The sequence below is a fragment of the Nelumbo lutea genome, chromosome 1 (genome assembly GCF_056320005.1).
Source record: "Nelumbo lutea isolate HS-2025 chromosome 1, American lotus-T2T, whole genome shotgun sequence".
NCBI lineage: Eukaryota > Viridiplantae > Streptophyta > Magnoliopsida > Proteales > Nelumbonaceae > Nelumbo > Nelumbo lutea.
In genome coordinates, this window is record NC_142684.1 from 6,903,922 (window position 1) to 6,909,406 (window position 5,485).

General features: G+C 37.8%; 1 pseudogene across 1 annotated transcript; it reads left to right on the forward strand.

The window, feature by feature from the left end:
• Positions 1-2,837: 2,837 nt before the first annotated feature.
• On the forward strand, positions 2,838-4,394 carry LOC148873363 (aspartic proteinase CDR1 pseudogene; annotated as a pseudogene). The gene has a single exon (XR_016109719.1). The product of XR_016109719.1 is annotated as an aspartic proteinase CDR1 pseudogene (transcript).
• The last annotated feature ends 1,091 nt before the right edge of the window (positions 4,395-5,485 follow it).

A 5,485-nucleotide genomic window follows, 5' to 3' on the forward strand; every position in this document is an offset into this window, starting at 1 on the left:
GCTTGATCTTGAATGAATACACATTTATACATAGTATTAGCATACAATGATGGTTTGCTTTTTAATCTTCTAATAGTGTGCAATTATGCTTCGCTTATTCTAGTTTATGAACATCTTTCCATATTTTATCATAATGGTTATGAGCACATTAGTCTTTGGTTTCATACCTTAAGGCTCAGTTTGGAAGGAGTACAAATACAAATTTGTAGAGTGCTAGACTTTATATTTTGTATGTATTTGTACTGTATATATTTATATTTGTAGTCCTTTCAAACTAAGGCTTTGTTTGAAAAGAATATAAATGCAAATTTGTAGAGTGTAAAACTTTGTATTTTGTATGTATTTACGCTGTATATATTTACATTTATACTCTTTCCAAATACAAATTTGTAAAGTGTAAAAGATTTAGAAATACATATATAAGCTTTTCCACTATACATATTTGTATTTGTACCCTATCTAAACAGAGACTAAGGTATAAAATAGCGTATAATTTAGCTTATATACAAGGAAGAGTTTCACTCTCCTAGGTCCAGTCTCAAACATTCAAATACAAATTATGCCCTTATGTCTTTAGCCATATTTAAAACTTGTCCATCATCTCTCTTTCTAATTTGAGTTGACACCAGCTCTAATACTATCTATCTAATTAGAATCTATTTAATTAGTACAGCAAATAGAACAGCTTCTATACTATCGAACTGAAAATGGATTACAAATTTTGGCGCCAAGATGATTGCGTGGTTGACAAAAATAGACTGGAACAAGTGGAAATTGTTGTGTTTGTGATCTCATATCAGGGTGTCAATGGACTGGTTTTGGATTGGACCCCACCCAGTCCAAAATCAATTTGAAAGGATTGGACAGATCAAAAAGACAGTGGATTGGACTAATCTGGTCCAAAATATTTATTAGATTGGACTGGACCTGATCTGTACGTAATAAATTAATTTATACTGGATTTGGTTGGAGTAAGTCAATATCCAATCTATTGATATAAGATAAGAATATAGGCATCAATGGTCCGGATTTGGGTTGAAACCAATCTAAATTAAAATTAATTTGAACAAATTGGACGGTCCAAACATTAAATTGGACCGATTCAGAATTGTCCAAATTATTCATTGAATTGGACCTGTTCCATTTGTAATGAATTCACATTATACTGGATCGAATTGGATCAAATCCAGGACAATCGACACCCCTAATGTCACACTCACAACATCATAGGGTGTATAACGTATATCTCGCAACATTACAAAACTTACGAGTTCAAAATTCAGTGGAAATTAGAATTAGGTGGGGCACTTTGAGAACAAGAATGATGAAGCTACTATTTTTTCTTGTTCTGTTTTGGAAGAATCCACAAGCAAAAACGTACTAAGAATTTTTTTAAACACCAAAACCGAAATTCCATCAGGCCCCAGAACTTTTTAAATCACCTATATATGCTAAGAACTACCTTTTTGACTTAATAATCTAGTCTAAGTGTAGAGTTATCAATTATAATTGGCCAATGGTCCTGCCGTCCTGATTAATAGTTGGGTCAATTTGGATCTGTTATATTAACCAATTGAAATCTTTAGTTTACATGTAAAGTTAAGGCAAGTATCTTACATTATTGAATTAGCTACAAAAAAGGTTGCCCTCTCTTTAGTGGTTGAAGCTGGAGTTGGGTCGGTTACTACACTTTAATATTTAACTATTTATTTAATTTGCTAAAAAAATAGAGAATGAATAAATCATTCAGTTCAATAACTTTCAGCCGTTATGTAACCATTCCATGAGACTTGCTGAGGCCTCGACCGAACTTCTTTACTTAATTAATTTCTTATCAAATAAAAGACCAACAGAAGCGGCTTTGAATACAAAGTGAGTTGCTATATATTTAATAATAAAAACCCGATTTAATTTCTTAAAATCAAATAAAAAGTTAGATTCCAAACAAAATATTTAGAGTCGTCATCAGTAACTTAATTATTATATAATAATAAAATACACATTTACTCACAATAAAATATTTGTTGTGGTCAATCGAACTTGGGGCTATCAAGGGATTTACTTTTAGGCTGCCCTTCATTTTCGTCTAAATCATCTAATCCTTGACTTTTTCATAATAATTAATCGATGTAAATAATACATCAAATTTATTGATTTTATTGATGTACATTTACACTGATTATTATAAAAAAAAACCATAGTTTTTTAAACCGAATTAGATCGGACGATCGGACCAAAAAAATCGGGAACTTGGTCAATTTTCCCCTAAAACCACTTTTTTCACTAAAATTGTTGATTTTAATCAATAAACTGCTGAACTGATCGATTAACCATTCTAACCGTTTGAACAGTTTTAACCATTTTTGCAATCTTTTTTTATTTTTTTGTCAGAATGAGCCGACCATTCAGGTCCATTGATCGGACTGTTTGAACCAATAACCGGACCCTGACCGGTTCGGTTTTAAAAACCATGCAAAAAACTCCAACTATCCATTAAAATTTTAAACTGATCATCAATAATTTTTCCACGAAATAAAACGCACCCTTACTGAATCAGTTACAAAATAGCAGGTTGTCATCCACTTATGGCTGAAGTTGGGATTGCAGAGGCTTCAACGAGAAAAAGCCAACCTGAGATTAATTTGCAAATGCCAGCTTTCAAGCGGCCAGAGCTCTTTGTTAATTATAACAATATACATATAATAAATGTTTCTAATTAGAGTCAATTAATATGACAACTATACTATCAAGTACCTCTACATCCTCGTCCATCTCTCTCCATCTATAAATTACAAACACAACGAAGCACAGACCCAGTACTCGATCCCCCCCTCCTCTCTCTCTCTCTCTCTAGCAACTACCATGTTTACACCTTTGTGTATTGTGATTATTGTTTTCGCCTCCATTTACCAGTTCTCTTGCTCTGTCGCACAATGCAATAACCACGGTGGCTTTACTGTTGATCTCACCCACCGTGATTCACCACTCTCTCCATTTTACAATCCTTCCCAATCACCTTCGAAGCGGCTGCAGAATGCTGTTCGTCGGTCAATAATCCATGCCAATCGGTTCAAGTCATCTGCGCTCTCTCCCAATACTGTTCAGTCATCCATTACAGTCAACAAGGGAGAGTATCACATGAAAATAGCACTCGGTACTCCACCTGTACAAATCCTCGCCCTTGCTGACACCGGTAGCGACCTCATATGGACACAGTGTAATCCTTGTTACGGCTGCTACCAACAAAGAGCTCCACTCTTTGATCCCCAGAGCTCGTCCACGTATAGGGACCTGTCGTGTTCATCAGAACGCTGCGAAGTGCTACGTTTCAGGACCTGCAGCTCATCAGACGTCTGCCAGTACTCCTATCAATACGACGACCAATCCTACACCAATGGAAATCTGGCTACTGACACAATCACCATGGAGTCCTCTACCTGCGGCGAGACTGTTGCCTTCCCTGAGGTGGTATTCGGGTGTGGGCACAACAACAGTGGCACGTTCGAAGAAGATGGCTCTGGTGTCATTGGTCTTGGCAGAGGCTCCATGTCGCTGGTTTCCCAACTGGGTTCATCAATTGATGGGAAATTCTCCTACTGCTTGGTGCCAACATCTGCAGAGAATCAGTCCAGCAAGATGAGCTTTGGTTGTGATGCTGTCGTTTCAGGTGAAGGGGTGGTTTCAACTCCTATGCTTTTCAAATCCACTGATAGATTATACTATCTCAGACTCGAAGGCATTAGTGTTGGAGACTGCAAGTTGGAATACAAATCTCATTCACCATCGGATGACAGCGACAAGAATGAAGGAAACATCGTCATCGACTCTGGCACACCTCTAACCTTCCTCCCACCTGAGTTCTATCCTCAGCTAGAATCGGCTTTGAAGGCTGCAATTAATCAAGAGCCTGTTAGTGGCCATCATGGGTCTCTCCGGTTATGCTATAGGAAGACAACTGATCTTGTTTTGCCAAACATCACCGTTCATTTTACTGGCGCCGACGTGGTGCTGACTCCGTTGAATACCTTCATTGATTGGGAAGATGATATCGTCTGCTTGGCCATGCTTCCTTATGATGACCCTGGTCTTGGCATCTTTGGCACATTTTCTCAAGTGAACTTCTTGGTTGGCTATGACATTACAAACCAGAAGCTGTCTTTCAAGCCAACAGACTGTACCAAGCTGCAGTAATATCAATGGGGCTTTTGCATGTAGCTGGGTCATGGGTGTTTGTTTGTTTGTTTTACCTCATTGCTTTAAACAATAAGATTTGCAAACTCTGCTGATTTCCTGCCCACTACACTTTACCCCCGTTGAATTGCAGCCACACATCGCCATCTTTTATTGTGAGATGTGAGGCTGCAGTCTACTGTGGGCAGGGTGCGGGTAGAGAAAGTGAGGAGGAAATTATCTGGGTTCTAAGATTTGGGTCCTATCTGTCTCTTTGGTATTAGGGTTGTTCTGTTCTTGGTTTTTGATCAGATCTATAGTAACTACATGTTTTGTTTATTGCATGGTGTTTTCGACTGTGAATCTTAAACTTCGAAGAATGTGGCTTTTTAGGCTACATTTGTGTAGATCTAAAAAGAGCACAAAAGCTTCGTTTCAGGAACCATAAAAGGGGTTGAATAGAAGTTGTTAAACCTCAATGATTTTCAATATATATAACTTGTTAGGTTCATTAATACCAATTGTGACTACAGAACACCTCGCCCCTAACCATATGAGAAACCCCAGTGGTTACCACCTCATCTAGGGACCGGGGTGTCAAGGAACCAGGTTTGGATTTCATTAGACCCCATCGGAATCAAAACCAAATTGAAATTTTGAATGGGTTGAACAGTCCAATAAGACATTGAATTGGACCAGCCCAGATTTAATGGTCTAAAGTATTTATTATTGGATTGGATTGGACATGGTCTATTTGCAATGGATTTAAATTGGGTCATTGGACCAATATCCAGAAAATAAGGATATCAATAGACCAGGTTTGGGTTGGACCCCAAACAGAATTAAAACCAAATAAGGAGATCATTCGAAAATTTACTTCTTTTATAACTATGCTTTCATTTGGAAAATTGTAGGAGGATGCATGACATCTCAGCTGCATGGCACTTTTCGTAACACAGGAATAGCTTACGATAGTCAGATAGCATCATGGGTCTTGAGGGAAAAAATTGCAGCCTCACAGGAAACAGGTTTGTCAGTTGAGTTGTTGAGAACCCTGCCTGAATGACCAAGAACATCCCCGGATGGTGAGGCTGTATTAGGCCCAAAGTAGCTCAACTTGGTAGCCCGCCTCCTCAGTCCTTGCATCTACTCAGTCATAGAACAAAATTTAGCTTGAAAACCTCGCCACACGTCCACAACAATCCTAGTAATTTTTAAACTAAAAGGATTAGAAGAATAGAAAGCTAATTTTAGGAATCAACAATATCTCTTACCTCCTTAGCAGTCTCATAGGTAGGATCATACTCCTTGGGTT